This window comes from Pongo abelii, chromosome 4, assembly GCF_028885655.2.
Source record: "Pongo abelii isolate AG06213 chromosome 4, NHGRI_mPonAbe1-v2.0_pri, whole genome shotgun sequence".
Classification (NCBI taxonomy): Eukaryota; Metazoa; Chordata; class Mammalia; order Primates; family Hominidae; genus Pongo; species Pongo abelii.
In genome coordinates, this window is record NC_071989.2 from 4,496,905 (window position 1) to 4,509,758 (window position 12,854).

The window sequence follows — 12,854 nt, forward strand, 5'->3', positions numbered from 1 at the left end:
GAACAGAATCCCAATGACTCCGATGGTGAAAGGAAACTCTCCCAGGGGCTTGAGCAACCGTGGCCGTCCATTTACTGTTAATTTATTTTCTTTAATTAAAGATGTTAATTAAATGGATCACAAACCAAACAATCTAAACACTAAATATTATGGGCAGGAAATGCTTGGTTTGCATACAATTTGACTCTCTAGAGTAGTTCTTCGTTTTAAATCAACTTACAGGTCAATATGAAAGCCAGTAGCTATGAAAATACATATTTTACATATATTTACAATGTCTCTCTGTGCTTGGAACAGAAGAAAATGTGGGACTTGGCAGGAAGTTTTTTTTCAAGCCCTGGTTAATAAAACCCATAGGAGAAACTATTAATACGTAAGTGCTGAATGAAATCATATAAATAGACATATGACAAAATAGTAATGACAAACAAGAGACATGGTATCATTATATTAGGACAAGTAAAGTCATAGGCTTGATGCGATGGGAGCACTGTACAAGGGCTCCTCAGCTAAGGAGAGAGAAAACTGTTTGAAATTTTCAATTACTTCTAGGAATTTTACATGTCTCACTCTTAGACTACATGATAAAAATACATTTATCTGTTATTTTGACACTTTCTAATTGAATTTAAATAGCCAACTATAATGGCAAGATTTCGGTCATAAAGGATTCTTCTTCCAGGGAATTCACTTTGAAACAAGATGGAGTATCGGAAACCAGGGTTACCTTCTGGCTGAAACACTGAAAAACTGATGAACTATATAATGTATTGGATCTTGAGATGCTGAACACCTGGCAGTGAAGATCCCTGGTGAGTTCTGTGATTGTTCTACGTTAGTACCTTGAGAGAGTTCAAGCCAGCAGGCAGGGACAGGGAGACTGGATGGAGCCCAGTTTGCTCTGTGAGTTAAAGAGGTGCAACAGAGCACCCAGGGGGATAATCGTGGTTACAGTTTTGCAGAACAGGGTGGCAATGGGGAGAGAAGTGTATAAAGATAGTCCTCTAGAAAACTGCAGAGGATCCTTTTAGAATGTTCAGCTAAGTCTTGATCAGAACACATAAATGAAGAAACCATCAGAAAGAACAAAAAGTATCAGTGTTGGCCACTCCCCCAAGGCTGAGATAGCATCGGTTTTCACCAGACAGAGTGGAATAACCCATGACCCATGAGCATGGACGGGAACAGTCAGGAAGGTCTCATCTGAGGAGAGGAGAATAGCTTGTCATGAACGAATCACTGCTCCTCTTCCACTTCACAAACTTTAAAAGCAACACCTGAAGGATCAGACTGTTTTCAGGTAACATAACTGTGTCTCATGAAAAAAGATCTGAAATATTTATACAAATATAAAAATATCCAGCGGCCAAAAGATATAATTTACAATGTCAAGAATGCAATAAAATATTACCAGGCATTTTAAAACACAGAAAAATGTGAGCCATTATAAAGAGAAAAAATATTCAATCAAAAGCAAACAAAATTACACAGATGTCAGAATTAGCAGAGAGACTTTTTTTTTCAAATTGTACTGCATATGTTCAGAATGTTCAATAAAGACTTAGAACTTATTTAGGAGACTCAATTGAACTTCAATAAGTGAACACTCTATATATATAGTAAAAAATTCAGTGAATGAGATTAATTTTAGTGTAGACATTGCAGAAGAAAATATTTGTAAACTTAAAGACATTGCAAAATAAACTATACAAAATAAAAGACAAAGAGCAAAGAGAGTTAGAAAAGAACAGAGCATCAGTGATCTTTGGGAAAACTTAGAATGGATTCATGCACATGCACGTGGACTCCCTGATAATGGAGGGGGCCATAGCAAAAGCTGATTGAAGAAACAATGTCTGAAAACTCTCAAATTTGTTAATACAACAAAGACCTGATCCAAGAAATGCAAAAAATCCCAAACATGAGAAACATAAAACAAACAAACAAACAAAAATACTTGGTCCGTCATACTCAAACTACTCAAATCTACCAATAACACACAGATCCTATAAGCAGGCAAAGAAAAAAGACACAGTATGTACAGAGGAACAAAGATAGAAATGACCACAATTTTCTCATCGAAAATAGTTCAAAAGAAAAACTTCCAACATAAAATGTTCAAGCACAATAAAAACAATGTAAAAGGAAAACTTCCAACATAAAACACTAAAACAGAGGTGAAGTAAAGATTTTTCTTACATACGTGGAGATTTTTTATACATGCAATTGATGAGAAACAGATCTGCACTAAAACCAATCTTACATGTTTTTCAGAGAGAAGAAAGATGTTACCTGAAAAATGTGATTATACACAGTGGAATGGAGAGCACTGAAAATGGGAACTACATGAGTAGCTTATTTTCTTATTATTTAAATCTTTTTAAAAGCCAATTAATTGTTTGTATAACAATAATAACAATGTATCATCATATTTATAATATAAAGTAAACTTGAAATATTTGACAAGAATATGACAACGTAAAAAATTAAATAAAAAGAGAAAAGAGATCTGAGAGTTGTGCAAATAAAATTTTATTATTTTATAAGCTTTTTACATTTTTTATAACATGGTATAATATCACTCAAACTGGGACTGTGATGAGTTAGAGTAATAAGTCAAAATTAAGATAAAAAGGAATCCTTAAAAATAATTAATTATTTCAAATGAAGCAAGAAAAAAAGAAGAAAAGAGCAAAAAAGAACAGAGGAAAAGATTAGAAAGCAAACAGCAAGATAGTAGATTTAATTTCAAAATGTAATTAAATAAAAATGGTGCAAACATCCAAATTAAGAGGCAGAGACTGTCAGATTTTAAAAATAGAGGCAAACTGTATTTTATCTGTAATAAACGCATTTAAATATAAAGACTCAAAATAGATTTTTAAAAAATTAAAAAAGTCATGATAACACTAATGAAAAGAAACTGTAATGACTATACTAATATGAGATAAATATGTATATTAGAGAAAATAATATTAGCCCTCTAAGTTAAGTCACTATCAATTATTAAAGAATCAATTTATCTGCCAGGAGCGGTGGCTCACACCTGTAATCCCAGCCCTTTGAAAGTCTGAGGCGGGTGGATAACGAGGTCAGGAGTTCAGAACCAGCCTTGCCAAGATGGTGAAACCCCGTCTCTACTAAAAATACAAAAATTAGCCGGGTGCGGTGGCAAGCACCTGTAATCCCAGCTACTTGGGAGGCCGAGGCAGGAGAATCGCTTGAACCCAGGAGGCGGAGGTTGCAGTGAGCCGAGATTGCGCCACTGCACTCCAGCCTGTGTGACAGAGTGATACTCTGCCTCAAAAAAAAAAAAAAAAAAGAAAGAAAGAAAGAAAGAAAGAAAAAGAATCAATTTATCGGAAGGACTTAACATTCTGAAACTAATAACGGCTTTTCCAAATATATGAAACAAAAACTGACAGAACCATGGGGAGAAGTCATAAAACCAACAAGTGTAGCCCAATACATTAATGCTCCCTCTCAGTGATTGGTGTAACAAGTAGAGAGAAAATCAGTAAGGATACAAAATATTTAAACAATATTAGTCAGCCAACATTAAGTGACATTTCTAGAACATCCTATTCAACAGAAGAATACATTTTGTTCAAGTGCAGAGGAAATATTTACCAAAACAGAGCACATTTTGTGTCATAACAAAAATCTCAATATTCACACAAAGCATTTTCTCTTACTACAGTGGTTCAATTAGAAGTTACTAATAGAAACATCTAGAAAATTCTAAGTATTTGGAAACTAATAGCCCACTTCTAAAGAACCTATGTATCAAAGAATACATTAAAAAATAGGAAATTAGAAAGATTTTTGGTCTAAAGAAAAAAATGAACAAATTCAAACTTCTGGGAGGCAGCTAAAGTGGTACATGGCACGGGGAGTGGTGAGATTATAGTAATAGATGTCTCGATTCGAAAGCAAAAAAAAAATCTCTTGTCAATAACTTCAGCTTTCTTGTTAAGGAAGAACAAATATGCAGCAACAAAAGAAAATAATAGAGGACAGAGCAGACAAATATGAAATAAACACCAAAAAAATCATCTCGAAAATCAAGGAAATCAAATACTTTTTCTTCAAGAAAATCCATATAATTGACATAGACAAAATTTACCAATATCTTGTCTGAGAGGTGTGACATTGGTATAGATTCTTCCTAGAATAATTTTTGTATCTCAACAAATGCCTCAAAACAGGCAACTGAAAACAACTTGCTAATATTATTATCCATCAGGATTTATTATAAAACTATAGTTATCAAGATAGTGTGGTGTTGACATCAACATAGACAGATCAACGGTAAAAAATACAGAGCAAAAACAGATCCACACATATGACAACTGAGTTTTCACAGAAGTGCAAAGGTAAACCAACAGAGTAAAGCTAATCTTTCAACAAATGGTGCTGGGACAAACGGGTTTTCATGTGCAAGGAAAAGAAAACAAAACAAAAAATAAAAATTATACATCAATACCATATGCAAAATTTAATTCATAATGAATCATCAGACATAAATGTTAGCTTAAAACTATGAAACTTACACATGATGCCTTCTTCAGTTTCATAAGTATTATTTCTTAGAGGGCTTTTTACAACAATGCCTTCTCACTTTTTTCTAAGCATAACCCAGCATTCTCCGAAAACACAAGTCTATTATTGCATTTCAACTTATGATTCTGTAATACATCTGAAAGAAGAGCATACTCTCCTTGTGAAAATATTAAACGTGCTTTGGGATCCAACTTGCAATACTTAACACAAAGAATCTCATCTGCCATTGGCACTTAGTGTAATTACCTTCCACTATCTTAAAAATTGTATTCCCTGACTTTGCCATTGCTTAAAACATCTGTGGCCATTCTTAAAAGTTATTATAGTTCTCCATCCTTGACACTATTATACAGTATACTTAAACCACTTGCATAATGTAGTCTAATGACACTCGTGAGGCTCTATAAATATGCTAATTTCTATAAATTTGCTAACCATTGTGTAAAGAAACTTCTCTTGTCCATCTTTGTATTTTTCAAAGCCCCTGCAATTCCTCATATTTGCACTTGTTCATGACTTTCAGTATAAATTTCTTTTCACACTTTTTATTTTCATTCATGATTGTAAAAAGTTTAATTGTATATATTTTCTTTCCATGATAAAGTCTACTTATAAATCACAATCTCCTTTCCTTCCAAAGAAACTTTAGATCATGAATGGAGGAGTCTACCTTCATATAAGAGATAACATATGACCTTCCTTTGGACCAGATAATGTGTTTTTCTGTTAAATAATATATACTAACTCTGCATGCTCCATGTGCTGATGAAATAGACAACAAAAACAATCAACAAGCCAGCACATGCTTGGGGCCAAAAGAGGATGAACGTGGCCATATTCATAAAACACAGATCATGGACATAGTTACCCAGGAGAGGACATAATTTCCACGGATGTAGAACAGGCTGGAAGAGAAGTCCATGTCCTTGAGATGACATCTGCACACGGAATGAAAGCTAAATTCATCTAGTCAACATAAAGCCATTTTTTTCATTTCATTATTTTGACCTTTATATAATTAATGAATTTGGAGCAATATTGCAAAATCATATACCATTTGATTTATATAGCTCTCATTGCTTAGCTTGGCAGTATGGTGACATGTGAAACTTCTACTCACTTGAATACATCCCTGTATTTACTGTACTGTTATATAAAAACAACTAAAACTTCCTCAAACTTCAGGAAGGCACTCCTTTTAATGAATGCACTGCTGATAATTTAATGAATACACATATAAGGTACACCTCAAGTTAAACTATTCAATACACCACAGTATACTGACCTGGGATGAATGTCATTTGAAAGGTTCAAGATGCCATTTCACCCCAACTTGCGCAGGCATCCACTGAATTTTGGTGGTGGCAGTAGTTTCTATGGTCGTGAAAGCCTGTCCTGCACCAGCATTAACCACAATTGCTGGAGCTGCCTTTTGAAGAAAATAATGATGATTGAAACAGAAATGGAGAATAAGATGTCTAATATAGTACATTCAAAATAATGAACTATATTTTTCTTGCAATTTTTAAAGATAATCTTGGTTTATATGAAGAACTGGATAATCAGTTGATCTGCTTCTTAAGGGCTTTTGTTTCTGATTGTCTTCTCCCAATCTGTGGTGGCATTTTTGTTACCAACTTCTAAAGACCAAACCCTCAAGATTAAAATGCTATCATCCTCCTAGCAGAAGTTATGCTGCAGTTACCACTGGAGTAACTAGATGAACAGTTTTGGATGAGTAACTAGAAACAAAACATGGAGGACCACATTTTCAGCATGTGCCTTGTCATATCTTGCCTTCTGAGAAACATTCTCTACCAGCTCTCTGTTGTCACTGTCCCAGTCCCGACCAATCACCTCTGTTGTTTACGCTAATTCTGAACAATCATCTCAAAAATACAACTCTCGTTGTATTTCTATCTACTTACAGCTCTCCCATGTCTTCCCATCACCTGAGGGTTCCCCGTGAGTCAGGTGGTCCAGTGTAATTGCAGGGCCCTAAAAACTGGAAGAGAGAGGCAGGAGAGAGAGGCAGAGCAATACGATGTGAGAAGGACTCAGTTTGCTGTTTCTAGCCTTAGAGATGGAGGAAAGAGCCACGAGGCAAGAGATGTGATGCCCTTTGGACAAAGCCAAGAAATAGATTCTCTTCCAGAGCCTCAGAGGAGAAACCCAGCCCACCTTGATTTTGGTTCATTGAAACCTGTGTCATATTACCCAGCTGAACTGGGGTTTGCTCACCCAACACATGAACGCCAAACATCCACACTGAGGTTTGCAGCAGTAGAAAGGAGGGTATTTATTTTTAGGATACTGGACAAGGAGAAGCAGGCAGCTCATGCTCAAGACCTAACCAACCCCATGCCTTGCAAGCAAGGGTTTGTAAAGTGAGGAGAAATTTTCAAGAAAGTAGAAATTACAGGCAAAATCGCAAATCAATACTTAAGAGGCAAGATTGCAAATCAATACCAAACACTGATTTGGCCTAAAAAGGCAGGATATCTTGAAGCTGAATCTTACAGGTAATAGGTAGATTTAACACTTTCCTGATTTTCAATCGGTTAGGGAAAAGAAGCTTTGCTTCAAAACGTGGGGTCAGCAGAGAAGAAAGTTAGCTCTGGCTCGTGGGTAGGACTTCCTCCAGGCTCCTCAGGAAGAAATTTAGAAGAGAACAGTGGTGAGCATTCAGTCCTCAATCCCCCTTTATCTGAGGTCTCCGTGCCAGCAGATCTTTTTGGTGGAGGTCCATGTAACTCAAGGACATATGTTAAGCTGTTATCTCTGGTTTCTATTGGGAACCAAACATCTCATGGCTCTACCTTCCTTGGCTGTTGTTTTAGGGGGCCGTTACCTTCTTGCTTATGAAGTCATTCATTTACTCATTTACGTCTCGGGGCCAGCTAGGAGCCTGGAATTTCTGTTGAAGGAATTCAAGATTTCCCTTTATTTTTATGCTTGTGGAAAGGGGGTGCTGACCCCTAAAACAGGTCCCTGCTCCACCTCAGGCAGACTTTGGTAATAGAAAAGTCCAATGCACATGGCTTTGCATTTATTTTTACTGGCAACACTCATTATACTGACAATGGATTTTTCTGTAGGTTCTTGCTCTTCTGCATTAGACTAGCAATTTCCATAAGGGCAGAGACTTTATTCTATTTCCCACTATAACCCAGTACACAGCACACAGCACATGGCACAGTCTGTTTGTAGAATGATACTAGGGTCTTTATAATCTCTTACTTATTTAACAATTTATCTTAATTTATATATTTTTTATTTTTTTACAGAGAGGGTTTTCCTCTTTTACCCATGCAGGAGTGCAGTGGCACAATCCCAGCTAACTATACCTTCTAACTCCTGGGCTCAAGTGATCCTCCTGCCTCAGCCTCTCAAATACTATGTTAATTGAGTTAAAAAAGTAAACATCACGGCTTAGACTAAAGCATGAAATGATTAAAATGAGAGGATGTTAGTTCAAAGTGTGGGGAGGAGGGGCAGTTCTTACTTGGCTTCTACCATTTCCGAGGATTTGGTGCTGTCTGGTTCATTTTAACCCACCGACATAGAGGAGAGACAGGCTCCTGTACTGCATCGGCTGGTGCGGCAGGGCAGGGCTGCCATCATCTTGGAAAAATGGATGGCAGTTTAGGATAATCATAGTAGAATGAGGGTATGGTCCAGAATCAACCAGAAACTCTTCCCACTGGACAGTCACAAGCCAGAACTTGGGGAGCGAGGAGGGGGAGTGCCCAAAAACACAAGGAGGAGAGTGGGTGTCTCAGACCCTGATCAGCGCCCCCGAATCTGCAGGTGTCAGTTGGTTCTCTGCAAGGCATACATCAATCCTCCCTCCTGAGACGGGGGCTACGTGATGATGTCTATATGTTTCTATTACATTGACTCGAGATTTCTTTAGGCAAATGACTATGAAAAAGTCATCTGACAATTCCAAAAAGAAAAATGCATGAGATGACTAGGGAGTGGCACCCGTAAGAGTTATTGTTGCACAACACAGACAATTCAGGGCTGGCAGAAAGTGTATTATAGACAGGCAGGGTGGTTCCAGGATGGGAATTAAAAGGGCACCCGCTAAATCTGTCAGCAGGCACTTTCAAGATGTAGCACCAAAGAATTATATCAGAAAGGTCACTCAGAGAAATACGAGTGTCACAAAGTTAAGTACATCAAGAGAAGATCAAATAATAGGAAATATCTTTTTTCAAAGCTGAAACGATATATTGCAAAAATGGTAAAGTGAAGCGCACGGCGGATATAAAGGGAAATCAAGATGCTGGGAAAAAATAAAATAGAAGCGTAATACAATAGAAGTGAAGCTGTAGAAATCATAAAAGAAATGCTTGGAAACAACAGTGAAACTTATTGAATAAAGTAAAATTTATTCAGAACATTCAGATGGCAAGATTCAGAAAAATAACCCATGAATTGGCATTCTGGCTGATTGCAAGATGCTGTGAAGAATACATTTTTTTAAAAATTGTCATATGTTCTCATAGAACACTGTATGAATAATTTAACAGGAATGCCACGATTTATGAAAAGAGTATTATCAGTGAAATGTTAATGCCATTCTCCAGAATTTGTTTTTTAGGTGATAGTTTGGTTTTAACCAACATAATTATTTCTATTTGTCACTCCCATGCCAAAAATGGAACAGAAAAATCTGAGGAGAGCTTTACAATGTGAGCTGCATCTATGATTTATTATCTCTATATGACTTAGAACCTGCATTACCTGCTAATTGAGCTATTCTTGAAGCATCACCTGATTGAGCAGCCTCCAGCTGTGTCTCGTGCACTTTTCCACGGCCCTCAGTAATGTGATTTCCTTGTTGCCCAAGGTGTGTGTGTGTTTGTTTTCATGCACATCATCTCAGTGGCAAAGCACTACCGTAACCACCAGCCTTTCTTGAAGGAGAAAAATGAAAACGATTCTGCATTCACTGTAAGTGACATGCCCTTTAGTCACCCGTAACGGGGGCAGATGCATATTGGTTAGATGCAGTCCTGCGAATATTCACAAAGGCCACTGTTTGGTAGTGAGGTGCATTCTGAGTTCGGTTTTCGTCGTCTCCACTAACGGTTTGGCCATCTGCATAGGTGACCATCTATCACCCAACCTGGAAAACTGCTCACAGTCATCAGAGCAGAAACACACGTTCTTTATTGTACATCACAAAGAGAAGCCTGAAATTAGATGGCAGACTCCTGCATCAAAGATTTTATCTTTGGAACCCTTTGAAAGCGTGGTCAGTACTTTATGTTCTGTTACACCACACTCAAGGCCTGCAGACAGGGAGCTCCTGCCCCTGGTGCTGGAGCCCGTGGCGTGTGACATTGGGCCACTTGGTTCATTCTTTTGCAAACTTTTGCCCTGAGCTAATCTGTGCTTTATCCACTGATGCAAAGATAATTCAATTTATGGAATGTTATGCAAGCACATTGAACTTTATGGGACTCTTAAAATCAGCTGCTGTACTTGTAAAGGAAACTCACGCAATGGAGGAAATTGCTTATAATATTGAGTTGCTGATACTGTATTTTAAAAAATTGATATGTAGATAAGCTTTATAGTTCTAACACCTCATACTGGTTGGACATTTTTCTAAGATAAAACCAGTTCTTTCTGTCTTCTAAAAAAAAAAAAAAAAGATTGTTAAAAGCAGACAGACCATTCAGGTTCCCCAAAGATACATGCTCTTAGATTAATAAATTGCACCATGCTTCCTCCAAACTACCCTCTACTGTGTTCTGAAGAGGTTATTTGCAGATGGAATTCATAGTGCTTTGAAAATAAATGTCTTATAAACATTACTTAATTTTGTTAATATGCTTGAACCATGTACTTCTTCATTTACCATAAAAATGAAACAGCTATAATGTGATAATATCCTCAAGTACTAATGGGTATGTTAAATATAAGTTCCATTAAAATCCATAATTTATTGAGGTTTAGAAATTGTGCATTGTGAACAACTAAATTGTCACTTTTATGATTATGATGCATCTTTTGGCAGTGAGGTTATGGTGATTTTCCGGATCCTATATGAACGAGCATAGAAAAGAGTAGTCTGGTTTTCCTTTAAAAGAAGAAACAGTATTTCAGCAGATAAAGAAACACTGAGAAAATAATTTATGAGTCTTGCAAGGTCTGCAATAGTGCAAAATAATTATACACAGCTTTTATCACAGATGTAGCTTGCATTAGAAAAGGCAATAGAAATCCTTTCCTAATATATAAATCATTCGTTTGTAATATTTGGAGTTATGTTTCCTTATTCTTCATTAAAATACACCCATGTGGAAGACAGAGGGCTCCAGCACTTATTCTGTGAAACGAGTTGCTATTTCGCTAGGAAGAGCATGCATCTATCCCCACAGGGGAAAAAATAAAGAACTATACAAACTCTATCAATCACTTCCACAGTGACAAGAAAAGAAATCCTCTTTTATGGTCTCATTCGTTCCATTAAGTGTATTAAGGTCAATCGTCTGTTAGATTGGCAATGGCCCACTCGATACCCACAGAGGACCCCATGTGACCCACCTTGTCAGGACTAAGCTACCACGTAGCAGCAGCCCTCTCCTCCCCAGCCCTTCCATCAGTCACCCCCACCACAGTTGTCCAACAAGACCTGACAAGCACCGGCAGCAGGGCTGACACACGTCAAGAGCCATCGTGATTATTGTCATGCTATCATTACTGTCCAGAGACCCTTAGCACCACCCCATCAGGCCTCCCACTCCTGTGGACCCCCAGGCAGCAGGGGGCCAGGTCCAGGCTGACTCTGCCATTAACGGGATGCTCATCTTTGCCCAGCTCCAGCAGCCACTGCCCTTTCCTACCTCTCAAAGCTTCTACGGGGCCAAGAATCTTGTGTATGTTCAACTTCTCCGCGCTTCCCTGTATCTCTTGCTCTGATTGGCATTTGTCAATTCCGGAGGACACTGTTTGTCTTGGAGCCCTATCAGAGGTGGCTGTTTTTATCATTTTGCAGATGAGGGAACATGTCACTGAGGGGAAAAGTCTTCTGCTCTTTATTACCATTTGGGGACTATTTATCTTCCAGTCTCTCTGAAAACCCCCAACTTTGCTGAAGTGAGTGCTTCAGACGCCACCATGCAGTGGACCTAGGCAGGCCTCACTCCGCCACAGGAAACGCTTACAGGGATAGCTAATGTTCTGTGTCTACTAATCGGGGCAGGGGTGCCCAGGTTCAAGCTTATGTCTAAGTGCCTGTGAGGTTTTTCTGGATGAGACAGGCATGGAATCCCTGGACTCAGTAAGGCAGGCTGCCCTCCCTAATGTGGGCCGGCCCCATCCAATCCATTGAGAGCCTGAGTAGAACTAAAGGCAAAGGAAGGAGGAATTTGTCCCCCTTTTTTTCTACCTTACTGCTTCAAGTGGATCATCCCATCTCATCTTCTCCTTCCATCAGACCGGGAGCTGCACCACCAGCTCCCCTTGATCTCCGGCCCTTGGATTCTAACTGAATCTCACCCCCAGCTTCCCTAGGCCTCCAGCTTGCAGAGGCGGATCCCGGGATTTTCTCGGCTTCCATAATCACAGGAGCTAGTTCCTCTTGACCCATCTCTCCCTCCCTCTCTCTCCTCCTGCCTCTCTTTCTCTCTTTCTCTGTATTGGAGTAGAAATAGAAATCGATGTAGATATAGATGTAGACATACACATAGGTAGATATAGATACAGATATCAGTATAGATATGGATTTCTTATCTACTTTGTTTTTCTGGAGAATCTCAATATATCAACTATGTATCTTTCCCGATTGTTAACACTTTATAATTTGACCCCATTTTGTCATCTTAATAGTTCCATTTTGCAGATGAGGGAATGTGTCACTGAGGGGAGAAGGTCTTCTGTTCTTTATTCCAGCTTGGGGACTATTTCTCTTCCAGTCTCCCTGAAAACTCCCAGCTTTGCTGATGAGTGCTTCTAATTTCACCATGCTGTGCCCCAACTGCGGACACAGGCAGGCCTCCTGGGCTTGCTCATCACTCTCCGAGGGTGTCAGCCTCAGTTGGCTTCTTCCTGTTCTCACCACCAATCACTGCAAGATGTAAACAGCCACGTGGAAGACAAGGCCAACATCAGGCTCTCGGGCTTGTGTCTCATCACTGCCCACGGTCACTTCCTCTAGTCCTCACTGCCTCCCGTGGTCAAATTTCTGGATTATGTCACCATTGATAACTAAACCTCATCTAAATTTTAAATACAAACATTCCACTTTTGCTCAACACCTTCTATGTTACTAA